Source organism: Myotis brandtii, unplaced genomic scaffold, assembly GCF_000412655.1.
Source record: "Myotis brandtii unplaced genomic scaffold, ASM41265v1 scaffold810, whole genome shotgun sequence".
Lineage (NCBI taxonomy): Eukaryota > Metazoa > Chordata > Mammalia > Chiroptera > Vespertilionidae > Myotis > Myotis brandtii.
This window is the reverse complement of record NW_005371274.1, coordinates 1136843-1161512: the sequence shown is the minus strand read 5'-3', so window position 1 is coordinate 1161512 and position 24670 is coordinate 1136843. Positions and strand designations below refer to the sequence as shown.

The 24670-nt window shown below is 42.5% G+C and overlaps 1 pseudogene; it reads right to left on the bottom strand.

Moving 5' to 3' along the window:
• The window catches only part of LOC102245104, a 27182-nt pseudogene extending 18483 nt beyond the window's left edge, over positions 1-8699 (bottom strand).
• Between the last annotated feature and the right edge of the window lie 15971 nt (positions 8700-24670).

Here is a 24670-nt window from a genome sequence, read left to right as displayed (position 1 = left end):
GCAGCAGCCAATCAATGATTCTCATCATGGAAGTTTCTATCTCTCCCTCTCCCTTCCTCTATGAAATCAATAAAAATGTATTAAAAAAAAAGAATATACATTATATTCTCTTTTGTTTTTTATGTAAAATACTTTTATGTGCACTGAAATAACTCTAGAACACTCTATAGCGAAGAATAACCTCAGGGAGGTTGATATGAGGGCCTTCAATTTTAAATTTTGTACATTTCTCTGTGTTTAGGAGTATGTGTGTGCACAATTAGAAAAAAGGAATTGATTTTTAATCTTATCAATCTACGGAAAGAGCTGGTCTTCCCTTAGTATTCACAACTCTCCTCAGAGGACTGTAGCCAAATGTCTTAACTCTTCCCAGGTAACATGGAGCCCAAGATGCTGATCTTGCTTGGGGACATGTCTCCTGTGTAGGGCTTGAAGGTGAGGTGAGACCGGCTCTGTGGCCATGAAGGGGAGTTCTGAGACACAGCAACCAGGGACAAAGCTAAAGAGATAGCCAAAGAACTCAACCCCAGGGGCCAGGCAGACTTCTCTGGATAGGAAACTCCGACACCAACTCAAAGCCAGGTGGCACTGAATGGAGGGTGGCTGGTGCCTCTGAAGTGATTCTCTGAACAGCTGAGGCAAAGTGGCTCACAGGGCATCAGCACCGCAGAGGCTAGAAAGGAGGAAGCAATGAAGATAGGGAACCATCCGTGAATAACCCCAGTATAAAGAAGCAATAAAGCACTAGGCTTGTTTCCATTTCCTATTTAAAATTGTTTCAGTTTTAAAAAAAAAAAAAAAGAAAAGAAAAAGAAACAACCTGTACCTTCTTAAAGCATACAGTTTTTTAGGTGTAACTTAATTTCTTTCCGGTCATAGTCCTGTGAAAATTTGCATACTGCCTTAATGCAAATAATTTTTAAAAAGAGTGCCTCATTAGATTCTGTTGGCTCAAAGGGATTTTATAGAATCAAGCCCCATCCCTCTTCCTCTGACATCTGATTTTGGTAAATGAGCATCATATGGGAAAGTTGCTGCAAGATGGTATCCCCAAACTCCTGAACATTGAGCAGGGAGGAAGCTCCTTCGCCACTTCTATCCTCCGAAAGCTGTTGCTGTTCCGAAGCCTCTGGGGCAGTCAGCCATTTCCCTGGGCAGTCGAGCTGGGTGATAAGTCCTTTTTAGGCAAGGCATTAGAAGGAGTTGGCTGAGCTGATTGAAAGAAGAAAAAAAAAAACCTTGGTCAACAGGGCGGAGCCAGCCCTGGGGCAGAAGTATTACTTCACAGTTGCATTGGCTTCCTGTGGCTGCCAATACAGGCACCATCTGGCTGCCAGCCCACCACCGAGAAGAGGGAACTCCAGGGAGAAGAAAATAGCCACGAGGCCCCAGAGGTGGAAGTGCAGCCTGAGAAACTTCAGCCAGGCTGGGACCCTGCCAGCTGGTCATGCCGCTCTGCAGAGTGTGGCTGGCAGCGCTGCTATCCCTCCTGCGGAGAGCGCAGTGTGTTCCATAAGCACTTTCACATATTATTTCATTCCTACCACTTAGTCCCTGTCGTAAGGCTAGGGGGCAGGTGTCCTTATTTCCTCCATTATCCGATGGGGAAAGTGAAGCTCGGAGAGGTGAAGTCACCTGCCCCAGGACACGCAACCAGGGAACAGAGGAAGGAGCCCAGAGTCAAACCCCCGGCATGGCCAGCTCCAAGGGCCAGGCTGTGACAGCAGCAACTGGAATTCTCAAGTGAAAATCAAGAGGATGCGGGGAAGGTAAGTGCTGCCTCCAGCTGACGCTGTGGATTGGAGCAGTCTTGTCTCCTCGCTTGTAGGTAATATTGGGGGTCTTCCTTCCTTGCACACAACCAGGCAAATGACTGCAATTCTAAAAAGAGATAAATATAAAAACAAGAAGTGAAACACTGCAGACACCTGAAACCGGACCATTTCTGCAAGCTCGAGCTAGCGGAGCTGCCGCACAACAGAAATAGTTCTGTCCTGTTTAGATAGGCTTTGTTTTGCTACATGGCTGCATATGCAGTGAAGTGATATGAAGTCCTGAGGGTCCACTCCTTTGATGAGTTAAACACACAAAGGCCTACATTTTGATGTAATCTGATAGCATGTAGTTAAGTCCTAGACAAACTGCGACTGTGAGGAAGTGATAAACCCAACTTCCTGCACCAAGCTGCCTGAGATAACACTTTCCGTGGCCTGGAAGAAGAAAAAAAGAGAGAGACATGACTGCTACAGAATTAAAAGGAACTATTCCGTTCTTAATAAATAACCCCTTTTTCATGTGGTCCCAGCAACAGCTAAGCAACTCTGACTGCAGTCAGCAGTCAGCTGGCTGTGTAGGACAGTAATTCTACACAGAACTTAATCCTGATTTTTATTCATGGACAAAATCAGTCACTTGAGATTCACGTGATTTTTCTCTCTTTAGGATATTTTAGCTCAAACTCAAACTCTCAGGTATCTTCTTGGCCAGGAGAACTTCCCTGCAGTTTACCAAGAACTCAGATTGAGAGAACTGAGGTTGCATTAACTGGCTCAATGGTGTTCCCACTGAGTCATTAAAGAGGTCCATTAAGTCTAAATAAACACACCATCAGAATAGTTGCCAATTTACGGAAGGACCAATAGGGATTTCCACAATCAAAACAGGGTCAGAGTGACAATTTTACTAAGTGTTCTCATAAATAGTGTCATAATTAAACAACCAATAAGAGCTGACTATACTGGGAATTTCCTGTGAATGCATTCATTCATTCACTAATTTAGCACATATGTATTGAGTGCCTACTATGTGCTAGGAAATACAATAGTGAACAAAGAAAAAGAAAGCCCCTACTTTCTCTTTCCAGTCTAATTCAGGAGGATAAACATTGAAGTAAGCATGTAAATATATGTAAATCACAAATTATATTGGGTGCTGTGAGGAGAAAAGCATTGGGTGGGCTGAATTCAGTTTAGATGGGGTGGTCAGGGAAGACTTCCCTGATGATGTGATATTTAGGCCAGGATCATCCAAGCAGACCAAGAGTGAGGACAGGGGAGCTCCATCAGAGAAAACAGCCCAGATCAAGGTCCCGAGTTGGGGAAGAGCTCAGTGCCTTCAAGGAACTAATGCAAGGCCTGTGTGGCCAGAATAAATTAAATCAGAAGAGAGAGGGCCCAGCCAGCGTGGCTCAGTGGTTGAGCATCAACCTATGAACCAGGAGGTCATGGTTTGATTCCCTGTCAGGCCATATGCCCAGATAATGGGCTCAATCCCCAGTGTGGGGCGTACAGGAGACAGCCGATCAATGATTCTCTCTCGTCATCGTTTCTCTCCCTCTCTGAAATCAATAAAAATATATTTTTTAGAAGAAGAAGAAGAAGAAGAAGAAGAAGAAGAAGAAGAAGAAGAAGAAGAAGAAGAAGAAGAAGAAGAAGAAGAAGAAGAAGAAGAAGAAGAAGAAGAAGAAGAAGAAGAAGAAGAAGAAGAAGAAGAAGAAGAAGAAGAAGAAGAAGAAGAAGAAGAAGAAGAAGAAGAAGAAGAAGAAGAAGAAGAAGAAGAAGAAGAAGAAGAAGAAGAAGAAGAAGAAGAAGAAGAAGAAGAAGAAGAAGAAGAAGACGGAGGAGGAGGAGGAAGAGAGTGTGATACAAGCCTGGAAGTACAGAGGAGCCAGATCAGGCGAGGCCTTGAGTTTGGATTTATTCTGAGCACATTGGGGAACATTCCATGAACACTGCTGACCTCTAATAGTGCTCTGCTTCCAGATGGTTTGCTGGTCAAGGATCTCAAAGAGAATGCAGCAGCCCTAACATTCTTTGGGGAAAATTGTGAGATAATATATGCATCACCCATGGACATAGATAATAGTGTGGTGAAGGGGGTTGGGGAAGGGAGCAGACTAGAAGAAGTCAATGCGGAAAAAAAGGGTATATCTGTATAACTTTCAACAATGAAGATAAAAAAAAATTTAATGTGAGATGAAATTCTTACAAGTAATTTGGAGCATAAGGTATTCCCCTAAGTTCAGTCAGGTCAGCCAAGCCACAAACTGGGATGGGGAAAAAATCAGGGTGATGAAAAATTAACAAGCAATTGAATCACATGTCATTTTATTATTTTAATATGATTATAACCACACGGTTCTTACATATAGATATGGACCGATTCTCTTGTTTTACAAGAGAAGAAAGTAAGGCCCAGAAATGGACTTTGGCGGTTCCTTTGCCCAGTCACTCAAATGGAAAAATCGATGTCCAGGTGTTCAGAACCTCACCAGCCTGTCACTGAGGATGGTGGGTCTGGAAACCTTGGCTTCCAAAGTACAAAACCAGTTTCAAGTTTTCCCTCTTTAAGTCTTATTAGTCTTGGTCTTATTCCACAATCAAGTGGCTTCAAAGAGTTTTAAGGCACAGGTTAATAAAATTTGTTTCCTCCTCTTGTATGAATTTCCAGGTCCTGACCCCTTGTGTCTCCGACAACCTATTCTGTATAAGCCCCACTGGCTATCTGACCCTCAACTCCAGGGGATTTTGAAGTGCAGAGTATGATTATAAATTTGCTTTTCATCCTGAGGCTCCTGGTAATGGATCCTGACCTCCTTCAAATGAAGCTGGAGAACTTGCTGGTTTGAGGTTGAATTAAGTTATTAAAAAAAGGTTGGCACCTCCAGAGCCAGCCAGCCAGTGCCTTTGCTTTTCGGATGGCTTTGCACTTGGGGTTGATTGCACTCCTGCTATGTGGTAGCCTTCTGACCTGGGTGTGGTTTCATTTAGCTGACCGCAGATAAAATCCTCAGCCTCTCTCACCTCCACGTCTCTTCAGATGATGCCTAAGGCCCTTGCATTTCCAACATTCTACATGTCCAAGACAAATCAAAAAGAGTATGGAACCTCAGTAGACAATGGCTTTAACACCTGACTTTCTAGAGTAGGAAGGATGGGAGGAAGGAAGGAAAGAAGGCAGGGAAGAAATCATTCATGAACCAAGGAAGGAAAAGAGGAAAAAAGCTATGCTTTTCAAACCTCTCTGCAGCCTTCATAGAAATATGAAGGACTTCAGTTGTGAATAAGTTATTGCTTATTTAACTATCCAAACACAGCCAGTGGCGTATACCTAGGCATCCTTTGCAGACCTGACTCTAGAGATGGAGAATGGCTTGTGCGTCAGCAACTTCTATTTAAGAAAACAAATAAAAGCTTCAAGAAAAAAATTGTCAGAGAAGAGTGATTTTTTTTGGTCTTAAATTTGAAATACTTTATATTGTAAGGGTTTTGTGAACTGTTGGCATTTTTGAAAAGTACTTGCCCAGAGCCTAGCACTTAGCAAGTGTTCAGTACATTATAATGCTGTAATTCATACTATTGGTCCAGGCATCAGAAAGCCTGAAATCTAGACCTCTGAATAGCTATGGTTTAAGCAAGTGTCTCTGCCTCTCTGAGTCTATTTTTTTTTTTTAATTTGTAAGGGGAATGAATTGGGTGGAATTAGGTGGCATATGGTCTGTTCCAGTTAGCATTCTCCAAGTCCGTTTCTAATGTGTTAGTGCCTCCAGGTTTGAGTTGAACACTAATATCATTATAATGGAAGGAATTTCTCACATCATATTATAAAGCACTTACATAACTTCACAGAACACTTCTCTTTCCTTCCATAATTCGGTAGATTTTGGAGTATTAAAATTAAAGAGAAGTAAATGGGATTAACAATTACCTAAAGGGCCAATTGTGGGGGCAAATTTTGAGCAAATAATTAAAATGTAAATCCTCTTTTTAAATGCCAAGTTAGGGAGTTTGTTCCTAATACTGCATTGTGATGCGTGGAGGACTGTCAGAGTTTGCCCAAGCTTTGCTGACTCCTGATCCAATCACAAAGTCCACTGAAGGCTCATGATTTCCTAAAACTGGATCTCACACACCCCTGGGAGACTGTCATTTCTCTGAGGGCTTCTCTTCAAGTAGAATTGTTTTTACCTTCCCAAACTGAGTCAACACATCTGTTCTTACCTATCTTAAAAGCTTCATCCACTCAACAATTGTCCAAAAGGAAGAAGGGGGGGGGAAGCTATTGTGCGATGAAAAATTTTGGCAAATCTTATGAAAACACATTCTGAAAACATCTCTCATTTCTGAGAAACAAAGTAAAATGTATGAATTGTTTTTTGTCTCATGACTAACAAAATAATTCATTGCTACAATGAGGTATTTTGACCATATCTACATAAAGCAAGTACAAACATTCAATTGAAAAAATAAAAATTTCAGTTTCTTCTTAAGTGAAGAAAACTCTTTGTAAATGTCCTAGAGAAATATAGTAGCTTTCTGTTCACACTTTGCAAGTAAAAAGGGTGGATCGTTCCACTACTGACATATTAAAAAAGAAAGAAAGAAAAAATAAAAATAATTCAATTGGAAAAATAAACTTTGAGTACCTTCTTTCTAAGAGGCATTGAACTTGGCCTCCAAAAACTAGGCAGGCTGTCAAGTGCAATTTTAAGCTATTGGGGTGTTAGTTGTAGCTTCTATGCACTGGGAAGTTTCTTTACACCTACTAATCTGTGCTGTTCAATACAGTAGCTATTAACCACATGTGGCAATTGAGCACTTGAAATGTGGCTAGTCCAGGGGTGGGCAAACTTTTTGACTCGAGGGCCACAATGGGTTCTTAAACTGGACCGGAGGGCCTCCAAAAACTAGGCAGGCTGTCAAGTGCAATTTTAAGCTATTGGGGTGTTAGTTGTAGCTTCTATGCACTGGGAAGTTTCTTTACACCTACTAATCTGTGCTGTTCAATATAGTAGCTATTAACCACATGTGGCAATTGAGCACTTGAAATGTGGCTAGCTAGTCAAACTGAGATGTGCTGTGAGTGTAACATACACACTGGGTTTAGAAGACTTAGAACAAAAAGAGAATGTAAAATGTCTCATTAATAATTTTATATTGATTATATATTGAAATAATACTATTTCAACTCTATTGGGTTAAAATATATTACTGAATTAAACTTATCTGTATTTTTTCACTTTTTTAAAATATATTTTATTGATTTTTTACATAGAGGAAGACAGAGGGATAGAGAGTCAGAAATATCAATGAGAGAGAAACATGGGTCAGCTGCCTCCTGCACACCTCCTACTGGGGATGTGCCCTCAACCAAGGTATTTGCCCTTGACTGGAATCGAACCTGGGACCCTTCAGTTCACAGGCTGACGCTCTATCCACTAAGCCAAACCAGTTAGGGCTCTTTTCATTTTTTTGATGTGGCTGTTAGAAAATCTAAAATTACATATGTATCTTGCATTTATGGTTCACATTATATTGTTTTGGCTTTGACACTTGGCTTCTTGTTTATTCTAGGGCTGAGAATCCACCTAAGAATTCTGTCAGAAATACCTTAATTTTATTTTAAAAAATATCCTGTCTGATCATAGTGTGGTATTATAGGTTTGTAACTAGAAATAAACCAAAGGTACATCTGGAATAATGAATATTTATTTAAATGAAAAGATGATCATGTTAAACTCAGTGGGGGGGGGGGTAAAAATACATTTAAGATAAAATACAGCAAATTCTTAAAAGTTTTATAATACCCACTCTTGGTGCTGATGAGGGGAAACAGGCATTTTCATACTTGTGGGAGTATAGGCTTTTCGGAGGGCAACTTAGCAATAGCTATCAAAATTTAAAATGTACATACCCTTTGATCTGGGATTTCCATTTCAGGGATTTACCCAACAGTTATACCGGAACAGTTATGCAAAGATGTATCAAAAATATTTTGTGATAGCAAAAGACTGCAAATGATCTAAAGTTTCATAAATAGGAAACTGGCTAAAATATGTGATACATTCATATATTGAAATACTATGCTGCCAAGAAAAATGGTGGTGATGGTCTCAATAGCAGCAGCCGTAGAAGTAGCAGCAGCAGCAACAATAGTAGTACAAAGAATTATATTAAGAAATTATAAAGGAAAAAGCACAGTGTAGGAATTATTTACTCAGAATTATCTGAGATTATGTTTTCTGCCATTAAATGAAATGAAAGGTTAAAATAATCATTACGTGGAATTATAGAGGAAAAAATATATTATTCTTGATCATGTGAATTTTAGGGACTAAGTACTTATACCTGCTACATTTGTGTTTATAAAGGTTGTTCTGGAATCAGGATGGATTAGAGCAATAAGACTAGAAAGGATCTTATAGAAGGGCCTGGCACACAGTAAGCACAATAAATGCTTGTTATTGTCATTATTATTTACTTATTTTGGATTTTTAATGACTGAAACAAAAACAAAAAAAAGATCTAAAAACATAGCTTCTGGAGAAACCATTTGTTCTTGTGGCCTCACATCAGGCCTTACCTTTCAGAGCAGGGTCTTTGAAGATGTCTTTGTTGATTATAGTTTTGTCCAAGGAGATATCCACAGAGCACCTTGTGGGCATGAGGTGACTGTAGTTGTAGACTTTCACAAAAGACTTGACCTTTGACCTCTTGGCAATTTCCTTCTTGCCTATGGCGGCTGTCAATTCCAGCCACCAGAGCATAGTTGTAGTGGGGATCTGAGGTGCCATCATCGATGTTCTTCATGATGACCATTTTGTGTCTGGAGTAGTGTCCAGCCGGGTCCAGGACCACCTTCCCAGGTTTCATAAACTTGCCCATTTCAACAGCAGAAAGGTTATTGTCATTATTAATCATAGTAATTCAAGTTAAAAGAGATGTAAACTAAGCCAAGGAAATGGTAGAGGGGGAAGGGGAGGAGAGAAACAAGCTATGCAATAGTTATGGAAGAAGTAGAATTGACAGGCCTTGGTGACTGAAAGGGGGTAGGAGATGGTAAGCTAGAGAAAGCCTCAGGGTAATTTCCAGGGTGGGTTAGAGGAGCCAGATGGATGATGGAGCCCATCTCTGAGACAGGAAACTCAGGAGAAGGAGTAGCTTTGAGGAAAAGACAAATTTAATTTGAGACACTATAAATTTAACAAGACCTGTGAATCTCCAAATATGTCCACTGGGTAATTGGACCCATCCCTCCAGAATTCAGTGGTAAAGGATTGGCTTAGAGTAGTGATTTTCAACTTTTTTTAAATCTCACAGCACATATAAACTAATTACTAAAATTCTGTGGCACACCAAAAAATATATATACTATATTTTTTGTTGATCTGACAAAAAAATTGGTATCATTTTGATTCATTCAAACCTTTTGTGAAGTCATTCTTCTCTTCACCTGAAAGTCCATTCCTCTCCTCATCTACCTCACTTTATTCTAGCTCCCTAACAAAGATGCTCTTGAATGTTTCTCCATGAAACAGTTTCTGATCCCTTCAACTGGTTAGTATTCCTTTCCCTGAAGGCCTCAATTATGGCACTGATAGGATACAAGTCCTTTTCTGTCTATACTATAATTACATATGTGTGTAGCTCATCACCTCTACCAAGTCATGAGCTTCCTGAGATTGGGAACTAGGTTATTCAACTTTATATCAACTTGGTCCTAATGCCCCTTCTCTTTCGCCTCTGTCCTCTCCCCTTATATAATCTCATGAGCTATAACTTCATTCACCATCCAAAGGCTGATGCCTGCAGCCCAGACCTTTCCTCTGAGTGTCAGACCTCTACTCACACTTGCCTATGTGACATACCATATGGATGTCTCAAGTTTCCTCACACTCAACGTGTTCAGTGGAAACTCACTGTAATGACCCCCACCCAACTTAGGCCTTCTCTAAGTTTCCTTTTTTTTGGTAAATGCTACCATCACAACCCCATCTGACCCCACCTCCACCAACCAGCCATCCAATTCTGTAAGCCATAATCTAGTAGGACTGCTTGCACTCTCTCACCCATCAACCTCTGTGTCTAATCTATCACCAGGATTTGCTGATTTTACCTTCTAGATCTTATTCAAACTCCACAACTTGCTTCCATCTCCACTGTCCACCCCCCACCCCCTGAATCCAGACTATCATCATCTCTCACCTTGCACTCTATCTGGTATTCCAACTAGGCTCCCCACATCAACTCAAGCCTCATATCTCCTATGCAGTCTATGAATCCCTTGCATTCTTAGTTATTCTTACCTAGTCTTCTGATTTCCTAGTTCTTAGCTACAGATGAGTTGACCACATGCATATTTTACATTTTTAGAACTAGCTAAAGTTTGTGTGTATGTGGAAGAGAGGGTGACATGATACAGCAGTGACTGAAGAAGACTTCTCTGGTTTCCCATTTAGGGTTCACCGGAGAGGACAGATGCTGGAGGCAAGGAGACCCCAGGATAGAATGGCATTTGGGTTTTTAAACTCCAATATGGCTAGGCCATTACTTAAGATTTAGGATCTTCAACGACTTTTAGGATAAAGACCCAAACCCTTAATATAAACTGACTACAGGTCTCTACAGCATCTGGCCCATTTATCTCTCCAGCCTAATTTTGTGCTAGTCTTTATTCTCAGTATTTTAGTCACAGGTGACTACTTTCAGTTCCTCAAAAGTGCATGCTCTCTACAGCTTTGGGGCCTTTACACACGCTGTTTCTTCTTCTCACTCCATCTACCCTCTTTGCCTAATAAATTCCTGTTCATCTTGGCCCGTTCATCAGTGGTAGAGCGTCAATCTATGAATCAGGATGTCATGGTTCGATTCTCGGAGAGGGCACATGCCCGGGTTGCAGGTTCAGTCCCCAGTGTGGGGTGTGCAGGAGATAGCCGATCAATGATTCTCTCTCTTCATTGATGTTTCTATCTCTCTCTCCCTCTCCCTGCTTCTCTGAAATCAATAAAAATATATATTTTTTAAAAATTCCTGGTCATCCTTCCAGTCTCAGCTCAGAATTCAGCTCCCCAGACAAACCTCCCCAGACCAGATCTGTTTGTTTGTTTTTTTCATTTTTATGTTCACATTCTTCCCTATATTTCTTTTCATTGTATTTGTATTGTTTTATAATTATATACTTGCATGGTTATTTGAGGGCAGAAATCATGCCTGTCTTGCTCACCATTTTATCTCCAGCACATAGATAGCATAGGAGCTGCTCAACAAAATCTGTTTTACTAGTAAAAGGGAAGGAAGAAGCAAAACGAATAAGGAAAAAGGGAGGAAGGAAGGAAGATGGGAAGGGAGGAAAAAGAAAGGGAGGGAGGGAGAGAGGGAGAGAGAGAGAGAGAGAGAGAAAAGGAGAGAGAAGAGGAGGGAAAAGATTCAAGCAATCACTGACAAGATATGGATAGACCAAAGTTCAGCAAAATATATTTATGGCCTGGTGCATCTGATTGCCAATTTCTTCAGGATATGTAAAGTTTTTCTTGAAGCCTAATACTTTCATATTTTTCTTTATTTTACATTTGTATCAGTTAGGATTTCACTTGGCTGAACGTAACTGACCATAGAGCTTCACCAAACGGAGGTGTTTTTTTCTCTCAAGACAGAATTTTGAGGTAGGGCTGAGGCAGCTGTTTAAGGTAGTCAACAAGATCCCAGGCTCCTTCTAACTTCTTTCTCTGCCACGCTTAGTGCCTAACTTTCTTCCTCAGGATTGAAAAGCTGGGCTGCCGCCCTTCCAACATGGTATCCATACTCCAGGCAGAGAGAAGGAAAAGAGTAAAGGGCAGAATGCATGTGCCAATTGTACTCATCCCTTTTTTTTTTTTATCAAGAAAACAATGGTTTTCCTGGAAGCCCCGCACGGGAAACATCTATATCTCTTTGGTCAGATCTGGGTTGTGGCCACTCTCGCTTCCAGGGAAGCTAGAAAGGTGCGTGCTCTTAAATGGGCACTGCTGCCCCGCACACAACTGGAGCTCTGTTCGTGAGAAATAACAGGAGACTGGAGGTCAGGAGGCCAACCAGGAGTGTCTGCCACAGCACTGCCCAAACAACCAGGTCAACTGGATTCCAGGGTTCTGACTCAATCTCAGAAGCCCGGGTGGAAGTGATCTACTTCAAGTTGGAATTTTGAGCAGACAGATTCAGGCTTTGCTTACACAGGGCTAAGTCATGTGGATGGAAAGTGAAAAATTCCATCAAATACATGGTTGTTCTATCTACATAATACTAAATATATCTGCTTGAAACAGATATTGGGAGAATCTTTCCTCCTTGGAATGTTATTCTTATCACTTGTACTTACTTAATTTTAAATATCAACCTCAAAATCTGAGCCTGCAATTAAAGCATGCTGCCATTCGGTGACGCTCTTTCAACCATGTGGTTTTATTCACGTTCTCATACACATATTTGTTCAGCTACCAAAGAAGCAAATGAAACTCTCCACACATCCGTTGCATGAAAAATGTAGAATGAGCATGTAGCCAATTCTGCAGAAGCTAAGGACTAGATAATTAGGTGACAATGTAAGAATAATTAAGAATGCAAGGGATTCACACAGTAATTGATCCCATTCTAGATGCAGTTTAGAATGAGGGACGCAGAGTGGTTTGTGGGGAGAAGTTTCCTCAACAAGGAAATGACAAGTTTGATAGCTCAGAGGCAAGAGAGATGAAGTATAAAACATAACTAACAAAACTATAGCAAACGGGACATGCCTACTATGTGGAGGAATCTGTTTTACAATTAGTAATTGTCTTTAATTAGTTCAGTTCAACAAAAATTTATTGACCATCATCTATGTGCCAGACATGCTGGGAAAGACTGGTAGTCTTCTTGCCCTGCAGGGGAGGAGAAAAAATATTATTGCTAGAAGGAAATCTGGAGGGCATATATTCTACTTCCTCATGTTAGAGATAAGAATATTAAGGTCCAGAAAAATTAAATGACTCCCCATTGCCATCGGTTGGTTAACAGAAAGCCATGGGGAGATCCAGGGCCTTCAGAGTCTTGAATATGTTGATCACCCAAACAAAATCCTCAAGACCTGGATGGAGCCCATCACCTTGCCATGGCAGTTCTCACTTTCAGAGCGGTGGGCTTTTGTTTATTTTTTACAACTGACTTCCCATGTGCAAAAACATGCCCTTCAAAAATTATCTCCGATTCTCAAACTTGCCATATTATTTTTCTTCACCATCGTCAAGCATGTATCAGCTAAAATGTAGCTGAAAATTTTTCTCCATGAAGCCTGGGGGAACCTATCACTCTGCCACCCCTTTCTCACCTACACCTCTTCTTCTGGCCTCCCCTACCGCTGCACATCAGCACAGCCATGCACACCCACCAGGTTTATCTACACTTGTTAATTAATGGTTTCAAGGTGCTCTGATGTCATATCAGAGGCTATATCTCTCAATTACTTTTGTAAGCTCTGGAAAAACAAAGGCAGTACTTCTCAGGAGCTAAAGGTTTGGCATGAGAAGAACCTGGATTACAACTGGAACTCTGCCACTTACTCTGTGGCCTTGGACAATAATTTAGCATTATTGAACCTCAGGCTCTTTGTGTATGTAATGAACAAACGATGCCTGCTTTATAAAGGTGATGCAAGGATTTAATGAGGTAATGCACAAAGCACTGAATGGTGTAAAGTTACACATTGGTATAAAATCAGGGATCAGTACCTGTTTATTATCACTTTTGTATTTGTTCCCATTCTTCCTTCTCTCCAAGAATGCCTAATCTGTGGCATTGGCCAGACCTGCATTCACTTTCTAGTTCTTCCGCTGACCAGCTATGCAACCTTGAGCAATTCGCATTATCTTGCTGAGCCTCCTGGAGCAAAGCCTGGACTGTGGGCCACACCCAGTATCTATTGAGTGAGTAAATACAGTTTCCTTATGAATAACACCAGGATAATAAATCCCACCGCACCTGAATGTTACAGGAGTTAAATGAAATCATGTAAGCAAGGTACCTGCTAGGTTTCCATTCTTTGGCTTAACTGATGAACTGGTTATCTTGGAAGGGGATGGATTTTTTGGATGTTAGACCAAGAATCTTTAATTCATGTGATATACTTACCTATATACCTTTATTTCCCTCAAGAGCTCTTGGAAGAGGGGGCAGGGCCACACCCAGTATCTATTGAGTGAGTAAATACAGTCTCCTTATGAATAACACCAGGATAATAAATCCCACCACACCTGAATGTTACAGGAGTTAAATGAAATCATATAAGCAAGGTACCTGCTAGGTTTCCATTCTTTGGCTTAACTGATGAACTGGTTATCTTGGAAGGGGATGGATTTTTTGGATGTTAGACCAAGAACCTTTAATTCATGTGATATACTTACCTGTATACCTTTATTTCCCTCTAGAGCTCTTGGAAGAGGGGGCGGTGAGGATGCATAACACCCTCTTCTCCATCTCAGTTCTAGATCAACTGAGAAAGAAGACCAATAATCAAATAGGGGACCAAAGTATCCCCTTTGTGAAGCTGATTTGGAGATTGTGGCTTAGATGGAGCAAGGAGTCTCCATACCAAACCCCATATACAGGCAGACTTATATACTCTGGATCACTGGACCACCAAAGGCCTGCCCACCCCCACCCACATGGCAGCCCTACCCCTGGAGGAACAGATTAAAAATGTGCCATCTCTGTAGGCAGTTTCCATCCTAAGGAGGGAATGAGAGAAAGAAGAAAGGCCATGCAGGTTCCTTTTCTCTTCCACTCAGGTAATTTATTCAATCTTCTTAGAAGAGGAGTGAAGGTGGGACAGAAGCCAAGAGCATTCTGATGGGAAACCTATTATCCTTTATAATAAAAGGTATAATAAAATCCTAATATGCAAATCAACCAAACAGCTGAATGACCGGTTGCTATGACACGCACTGACCACCAGGGGGCAGGCGCTCAATGCAGGAGCTGCGCTCAGCCAGAAGCTGGGCTCACGGATGGCGAGAGCAGCGGCAGTGGCAGGAGCCTCTCCCACCTCTGCTGCAGTGCTAACGCCACAGGCAGACATCCCCCCGAGGGGTCTTGGACTGTGAGAGGGTGCAGGCTGGGCTGAGGGACACCCCCTCCCCCTCAGTGCACAAATGTCATGCACCGGGCCTCTACTCTATAAAGTAAGCAAAAAGCATTCTAAACTGCCTAACAAACTCTATACACAAAATGGATTGCATAAGCATTCTTAATTTCCCCACAAGAATTTAGAGGGTACATCAAACAGTGGTTAAGAGTCCAGGCTCTGCAACTTTCTGGCTCTGTAACCTTGAGCAAGTTATTTATCCTTCCTGGGCCTCCTTCTTGTCATCTGTAAAATGCGGTAATGATAGTACCTCCCTCACAGGATGATTGTGAGGATTAAATGAAAGAAGATCCAAAAAGTGCCTAAGACTGTCAAGGGTAAAGGCAAGACAAATATGAGTTATTATTACTGGTGATTTTGTCTTTAAAAAAATATGGATCCTGAGATTCAAAGGTGAAATATAATGCCATCCCGACCAAGAATTCCAAACCAACTATCTTACTTGAATCCAATGCAAAAAAATAATTAAAATCAACTCCTGATCATACTTGTGATCTTAGGACCAAGAAAACCATCTCTCACTACACCACCTCTTGCTCCATCTTCCTACAGAATTACATTCTTCATCCTGTTAAACTGAAGTATCTTTGATCTCCCTAAATTCCATTACATAGAATTTTCTTGTCTTAGTCCTCTCTTATGAACAGCTTTGTGTCAAACACAAAAATTCTTATGAGTTTTTGTATATTTTTTTAATAATTCTTTATTGTTGAAAGTATAACATATGTCAGCTATTGTAAATTCTTATATCAGCTGTTCAGCTGAGCAATGAGGTTGGCAGAGATAAAAGACCGTGGTTGGTTTGGGGCTTGTGACAGAAGTGTGAATTGCAGTTATACTAAGAAGGAATGGTCAGTTGGCCACACTACCCAAGAAGGATTGCTGATTGTCGGTTATACTTGAGGGCAACCGGTATTAACAAAGGGAAGCTGAGAACTTTTAATCTCCTCCAAGTTTGGAAGTTTTGTTTTGTTTTGTTTTTTTGAGACTAAAAGTATTTTATGGAAGTCTGCAATGTGTGCAATGGATGCCCACGTCAGGATAGAGACCTCAAAACTAAAGAGACTTCTCCTCCCAAAAGATAAGATAGTGGTTATATGTGTAGGTTCTAGAAACAAATAGAGCAGGGTTCAAGCCCCACTTTTACCACTTCTTTGTTATATAATCTTGGGTAAGTCAAATAAATGTCAATGTCCCTACGTCAAAATCTGATATAATAATACCTATTTTATAGGACTATGAAGAGAATTAAATAAAACAACATGGGAGAAATTCTCAGTACAATGTCCTGCACACAGGTGTGCTCACTAAATTAAATGTATTAATACTATTATACAAGATAAACTCAGATAAGGGGTTATTATCCAAAATAGATATAGAACCCATACAACTCAATAACAAAACAATAGCAACCTCATTAAAATATAAGCAAACGAACTAAATAGATATTTTTCCCAAAAAAATCCAAATGTCCAACAAGTACATGAAAAAAAAAAAAAAAACTCAAACTCACTAATCATTAGGGAAATGCAAATTAAAACCACAATGAGATAGCACCTCACACCTGTTAGAATGGTTATAATCAAGAAGACGAGAGATAAGTGTTGACGTGGATGTGGAGTAAAGAGAAGTTTTGTGCACTGTTCCTGGGAATGTAAATTTGTTGGGCCACTATGGAAAGCAGTACGTAGGCTCCTCAAAAACTTAAAAGAACTATCATGGGATCCAGCAATTCCACTTCTAGGTATGTATCCAAAGGAAATGAAAACAGGAAATGCAAGAGACAGATGCACTCCCATGCTTACTGCAGCATTATCCATGATAGCCAAGATATGGAAACAATTTAAGTGTCCGTCAGAGATGAAGGTGTTCCAAGTGGAAAAATCCTGGGTTTATTCATAGAGGGCTATGTGGTTGTTATTATTTTCTTCATCATTGTGATGAAATATCAACTTAACTCTAGAAATTAAGTCTAAGAAATGAACCACTTGGAAGTATCAGCAATTCTTCCTGCTATTTCCAGGTACAGGCAGGCAGGCAGTTTCTTAATGCATACTCTGAAGCTTGTGCTTTTAACCCCATGCACTTTTCCTGTGTTGAACCAATACTTGCATTCTTACTGCCATCAAAACCTTAGGGGCTTTGGGTGATAATGATGTGCTAATGTAGGTTCATCAGTTGTAATGAATGTACCACTCTCCTGGGATGTTGATAATGGGGGAGGTCATGGGTGTGTGTGGGGGGGGGGGAAGTAGGTATATGGAAAATCTCTGTACCGTCTATTCAGTTTTGCTGTGAACCTAAAATTGCTTTTTAAAATTATATCTATTATCCTGGCTGGGTAGCTCAGTTGATTAGAGTGTCGTCCCAATATGCCAAGGTTGTGGGTTCAATCCCCGTCAGGGCTCATACAACAAACAGCCAATGAATGCATAAATAAGTGGGACAACAAATCAATGTTTCTTCCTTCCTCCCTCCCTCCCTCCCTCCCTCATCCCTCTCTCTCCCCCCTTCCTCTCTCTTTCTAAAAATCAATAAATAAATTGTTTCTTAAAATAATAATGTCTAGCCCTGGCTGGTGTGGGTCAGTGGTTAGATCATTGGACCTTGCACCAAAGCATTGCAGGTTCGATTCCCAGTCAAGGCCACATACCTAGGTTGCAAGTTTGCTCCCTGCTCCAGTTGGGATGAGTGTGGGAGGCAACCAGTCGATGTGTCTCTCTCACATAGATGTTTCTCTCTCGCTCGCTCCCTCTCACTCCCTCTCTTCCACTCTCTCTGAAAAGCAATGGAGAAAATATCCTCTGGTAAGGATTAACAAAAAAATAATAATAATAAAAAATTTTAATAATAATGTCTATTAAAAACACATCCTCAAAGGAAAAAAAAATATCTAGATCACACATCATGAGCACACCCATGGATGTGTGCATGGTGCATACACACAACCTTGCGTTATGTAGCAGCAATAGAGCAGAATCTCAAATCTCAGCCCAAATCAAAGCCCCCCAGTGACTGCTGGACTTCATCTGCCCCTGCCTTCCAGGGGTACAGCCTCCTGAAGGCCCAGCAGGGTGGTTTCCAGAGAGAACGCTGGGGTTTGAGAGACTTTTAAGGCAGTGGCTCTTGGAGCACCAGGCAGGAGAGAGTGCCGGGGGAGCATGTTCAGGCGCACACAGGTGACTAGCTCCTGAAGGGCTCTCTAGGGGTGCACGGGTTTTGAGGCCTCTCAAGAAGCCTTGGTCCAGGCTGGGGAGGGCGATTACAGCAAAGTAGAGGTGATGCCTATGGTCAGTAGTGAAGTGGGGGCCTCACCGATGCCCCATCTTTAGGAAGTGACATCCTGCTCCCTGCAAAGTGTATGAGGCTTCTTACAGCAGTCAGATGCAGCTGACAAAGGGGGGTTGATTTTGTTAACATTGCCTTTACTAGGGCCTCTTCTCCCCCTTCCCCTGCTTCCCACTCCCCCCCAATCATTTGATTACAATTCACTTGAAGATTTTCTTTTTGCCTCTCAAGAGTATGGTTCATAATACGTAAACAGTGGATTTTGTTATGTGATAGGATTGTCAGTTATATTTTTATTCTTTCTTGTTTCTAAATTTTCTGCAGTAAACATGTTTACTTTTATGGTATAGAAGGGCATAGGGAAATGTTTTTCAATGTTTGCATACTATTTTGCCACCAAGAGACTGGAAACTACAACTATCTCTTTGTGCTTTTGTATCAGAAATACAAAATGAGCAGAAGTACTGGTAGGGTGTATTTTTTTTAGGGATAGATGTTGCCCAGGCTTTGGCCCTGTGTTCATACTTTTTCCCCCTCCCACATTCTTCAAAGGTCAGTTTCAATTTATTTCTCGATTCTCCACCCTACGATCACTGCCCCCACCCTGTTCCCACAACACCTGCTAGCTGGGGCACCCTCTTGAACCATATTCTTCACTTCAGCTGCCTTTATAAATTAACTTTCTAAACTGGGAAAGCAATACTCCACACCGCTAAGCAGAGGCAGTTTCACTAAGACAGATGGAAACAAAGAAATGGGACCACATTCACTTGAAGATTTGCATAGGCCCAGACACGGAACGCTGGGGCCTCTAGAATTCAGCCCACTTGTTCTCGAAGCTCCTGAAAAGCCACCCCCTCCGCCTGGTCCCCACTCAGTGACCCTCCACCCTTCAGGACCGCAGCTGTTTAAATAGGGGCCGAGTGCCAGCCCAGAGTCATGTTGCCTGCGTTCAAATCCACATGCTGCCACTTCAGCTCTGGGGATTGAAAACAAAGCACTTCACCAAATCTCTATTTCCTCATCTGTGAAATGGGGATAACACCTGAATTAGATCAGACACTGTGTGTGGCACCTAGTAAGCGTTGCATAGATGTGAGCTATTTTTAATTTCAGTAATTCTGCCACTTCTTCCTGCTGTCTCTCCCCCCAGTTAAATGCTGTCACTGGATGCCTATTTTGAATGAAAGAATCTTCATTTTATCTCTGGATAATTTGGGGGATTTTTGTATGGGCTGCCTCTGAAGGGTCACAAACCTAAGGGAGAAAGAATTCCCCGCTTATATAAACAAATAAATAAATAAACAAACAAACAAGTATTTCCCTGGTTAATTAGCCAGCTGCTATTGAATATCAGCTTAGAACAGGGTTCTGTGTATGGAGGAGAAGGAGGAAGAGGAAGAAGCGAAGGAGGAGCAGGAGGAGGAGACACTACACTGCAGGTCTCAGTGTAGAGAGACCAGATGAAGAGCCCCCTGGAAGAATTAAATGCTTAGATTTGTCTTCAATATTATGATGGAATGGGATCAGCAGAGAGTCATAATAGGTTATTTGAGATTTTAGAACTTTACTTCTAGAAGAATGGTCTCAACTGAAGACCTTTTTGGTTGCCACAAAAGGATGGGGGTGGGGGGGAGGTGGACTATTAGCATCTACTGGGTAGAGGCTGAGCATCCTACAATGCACAGGACAGCTCCCCACAACAAAGAATTGCCCAACTCAAATGCCAATAGTGGCTGGATTAAGAGCCCTGTTCTGAATTTTCACATTTTGAGAGAAATGCGTACTTGTCTCCCTTTGCCTGTAAGAGATGAGTGTCCACTGAAGTTATTAACAGTGTTTTCAAATACTTTTAATCCTGACAATAAGACAATGTTTTCAGATACAGCTAATAACAGCATCTTCCTTTTCTTTCACGTTTCTGGGGATCATCCTCGCTTACCTTATGCCCTCACCCTAAAAACACTCTCTTCATTTCAAGAAAGGAACCAAGACGCAGGGAAGCAGTAGCCACATGCGTTAATGATTATGCGCTCTCACAATAAAGTTCCAGGCCCAGTAGCCTTCTCATCAATGCCTCTTTAGATAAGTCAGGACACTTCACCAGAATGGGCTGCTGTCCAAGCAGGTTCAATTAAAAGAGCTGGTAGTGCCCTACAAAAAACTTATCAACATGATTAATCAGAAGGAGTTTCACTGGCTGTTTGTTCATGCATTTCGCCAATCAAACAACTGAGGAATGTGACTGCTGGCTATTGACCTTGCAACCCAACACCACCATGCTGTGTTAAATTGATAAATTAGTGGAAAAGAATGTTTACCGCCCTTTACTGTATGACTCTGCCTGGCTTCCTTTTAGACGAGGATGAGCCTGGCTTCAAGAATCTAGTGTGGAAGGCAAAGAAAGACTCACACAGAGACTCTGAACTCACCATGAATGCATTGCCTACTGCTCAGGATGACAGGGCCACTCCAAAGCCCCTTGAGGGCTAAAGGCCATATCCCTTCTTAGAAGCTGCCCCTCTATTCGTATCCTCTATGGGGGAAAAACAAAGGTCTCCCCAGGAAGCTATGAGCCTCTCAGGTGGGAACACTAGGTCATGCCCTCCAATCACACTCCTTTTCCGAGCTACTTGACTTTGGGGGCTAATTCAGGTCTGAGATGTACCATGCAAACACAAATGGCATTCCAGACAATCAACCATCACTGACCAAGAATTTAAGTGAACCAATCGCTTGTTGGCATTTGTAAGAGCCAGTAAATGCATGTCACAAGGGTTAAGGGGGTGGCTTAAGAGCTGAGTGTTTGAGAGTAGGTGGCACTGGGGTCAGACTTCATGTCTTAATGGCTAACATTATTGCTACGGCTTCTATAGCCATTGTTATAGCCATTGTGCAAGGCACATTCTCTTCATTGGATCATTGAATCCTTGCAAAAGTCTGTGAGACCAGTGTGATTGCACTTCCTCCATTCCCAGATGAGGACATGGAGGCTGCAAGAGTCTACACTGTCGGCCTTCCTTGGAATTATTTGGAGGTAGGGGTTAGGAAAACTACTCCCTGGGCAAAATTTACCTCTGTGCAGACTTGAAGAAGTGGTGGGTGAGGCAAGATACAAAGGCCCTGGGAGAGATAAGGCACTCAAAGCTAACAAGGGAGGGTGGCTTGGGCGTCAGAGTTAAGGCCAGGATAGAATCAGGTAGTCTGATGAGAAGACCATCTGCAAGCATCCAGAGCTCACAAGTGTGGGACGTATCTACCTGTGGTATAAAGAATTGTTGTAGGCATTCACAAGTGTTTGCTGAAAGAACAGGTTATTAGCCTTTCAGTTCAAGATTGGTCATTAGAATTTAAATCTGGGGGGGAGGGGATCTGAATTTGGTGCTAATGTGCTTTAAAATTGCTACTTCCTTTTTTAAAACATAGAGAAACAAGTTTTAGACTGAGATTCTTACTAGGGAATTCAGCTAGAATTTAGAAACATCGTTTCATTTTCCATTGTATTTATTCTTATAGTTGTTTTCCATTTACAGCAAGTAATACTAGTTTCCCACTTATGATCATAATTTCAAGTTCCCTTTAATGATGATTTTATCTTGTGATTTGATAGAAAGAAAACTGGTTAAATGATAGAAAAATCTCTCTCAATAAACTATTTTGTTTTCAGAAAGGCATCTCATCTTTCTTTTTTTCATCCAACTGACTGACAGGCAACACATACACACACACACACACCACACAGATGCCTGAAGTGAGTTGTTTTGGCATCATTCCGAGCTGCTCTGTGCAGGACACAATATCATGACAAGGAGACAGGACTGACCTCTCCCTGTAACAAGTGAGCAGCCCTGTTCCCAGGGCAGTTTCAGGGGCAGTGTGCCACCTTCATCCTCCAGGAAAATGTCCTCACCAGCCTCTCCCCTCACGGGCCTGAGTCTGACACGCATGCCTTTTGGTTTATGAGCAGAAGCAGGAATTGAAATTAAGCCACCATCAGCGGTTCACACCTCAGCTCCAACCAGTCTCACGGTGAGATCGGCAACCCTGGAGAAGGCAGCCCTTGAAGAGCGGACGTGGATGGCTGAAGAACTTGGCAGAGTCAGGGGGATCGCAAAGGGAAGAGGGGATGCAGTCACCCAGCCGGAAGGCTACTAAAGGCTGTTTTGCCTGCTTCCCCATTCTGATCAGGGTCATGCCAGCTGGGATTAGCATGAACTGATCAGCTGGCACCAGCTTGTTGCTGCTGTTAAAGATTTCAAAAGTACAGGAAATTGAAGAAATATTCCAACAGCCATTTATGTATTCATCTCCCAGACTGAATAAATATTAACATTTTTTAGCCGAATTCCATAAGCCGTCTTTGTAAAATGTGTTGGAAGTGTGATTCCTCAGGGGCCTCAGGGAAAATCATCCAGTGAACAGAGTTTCGATGATGTCATCCAGGGCAACCCCTCTCTACAAATGGGGGAGGAAAGAAAGCCAGGAGTGGTCAAGTGACTTACTTACCCACAGTCTGGCACACGCAGAGCCACCCTAGACTCATGTCTCCTGACTGCCTCTCTGTGGCCCTTCCATCCCACCAGCAGCCCACAGGTCTCTAGCTGCTGCCTGCACCTCCTTCTGCCTTTTTAGAATTCCCAGGCCCAACCCAAAATGTAGCTCCTCTTTCTCTTTTTAAAAATGTCTTTTTCTAAGTCAGAATAAGATCTACTGGCCTCCTCTGAGAAAGACTCTGTGGAATAGGGCTAGTCCCTGACACACTGGTCAGGGAGCCTTCACGCCTCTTTATAAGTCTTATCAGTGACCACAATGACAATGACATTCGTTAAATGCTCACTCTGTGCCCAGCCCTCTGCCAAGTGCTCTGTGGGCATTGTCTATTTAACCTTCACGTGAGTGCTCCAAGGTCCCGCCATTAGTCCCATTTTAGGGATAAGGTAACTGAGGCTTTGAGATGTTAAGACTCACCCATGGGCACAGCTAGAAAAAGCTGGGACACCACATATTGTGACCTCCAGTGGAACGTGGGTGAACCTGATGTGCTTTGCCAATTAGTCTCCTCTAATCTCTTCTAATTCCCCATGACCTAAACCGATGGGATTCCCAAACCCTGCTGTGCACAAGAACCCCCTGGGGAGTGCATTAAAAACAAGATGCTCATGCCCGGCCAGTGTGGCTCAGTGGTTGAGCATTGACCTATGAACCAGGAGGTCATGACTCAATTCCCGGTCGGGGCACATGCCCAGGTTGCGGACTTGATCCCCATTGGGGGCATGCAGGAGGCAGGAGGCAGCCAATCAGTGGTTCTCTCTCATCATTGATGTTTCTATCTCTCCCTCTCCCTTCCTCTCTGAAATCAATAAAATATATTTAAAAACAAAAAACAACATGCTCAGGCCCACTGTTCACCTACTGAATTGGAGTGTTCTAGTCGATAGCCCACAAACCTGTCTTAAAATAAGCTCTCCGAGTGCTCCTGCGTACAATGGGCTTGGGAACCTCTGGTGAAGGCTGTTGACTTTTCTGGCTGGCTGGAGCCAAAGAGTCTAGGCTGCAAGACCTCCTGCCCTTCTCTTCCCTTCGCAGTGGACTGCTATGTAGGCCCCTGAGAGCAAGGGTGCTGTGTCGGGGCAAGGGTTCTGTCAGGTGCCTGGTGGCTTAACAAAGATCAGTCATCTGGGTCCTTCTGCCACTTGCCTGCTGCAGAGGGAGAGTTGTTACTTGCAAGCTGAGCCAGGAGGCCAGGAAAGGGGGGAAAGGCATCCTTATCATCAGTTGCCCTGCCCTCTCCTTTCTCAGGAGTAACTCAGGAGAAACCCCTGCAGGCAGCTGGCCCCCTGCAAGGAGAGAGAGGGTCCTTCCCTGTGTGTCCATTAACTCTCCTAGTCAGTTGGAATCCTGCAGAGTCTGGGGTCAGGAAGTTCCCAACAGCTTGGTCAATAAATTGACTTCACAGCATCCCAGGGAAGGCAGAGCCACAGAAGATTGGCCAGCCTGATCGCTGGATGGGTAGGAAACTGAGACTCAGAGAGGGAAACAGAGGAGGGGTATTCGTATTTTGACCCATCCTATATAATAATCCTATATAATAAAAGGCTAATAATATGCACATTGACCAAATGGTGGAACGACCAGTTGCTATGATGTGCACTGACCACCAGGGGGCAGATGCTCAATGCAGGAACTTCCCCCTGGTGGTCAGTGAACTCCCACAGGGAGAGCGCCGCTCAGCCAGAAGCCGGGCTCACAGCTGGCAAGTGTAGCCTCTCCCACCTCCACGGCAGCGCTAAGCACCCCTCCCCTCAGGGGATGTCCACCTGCTGGCTTAGGCCCGTGCCGGCAGGTGGACATCCCCCGAGGGGTCCCGGACTGTGAGAGGGCACAGGCCTGGCTGAAGGACCCCCCAACTCACACACACATTGCACAAATTTGTGCACTGGGCCTCTAGTAGTTA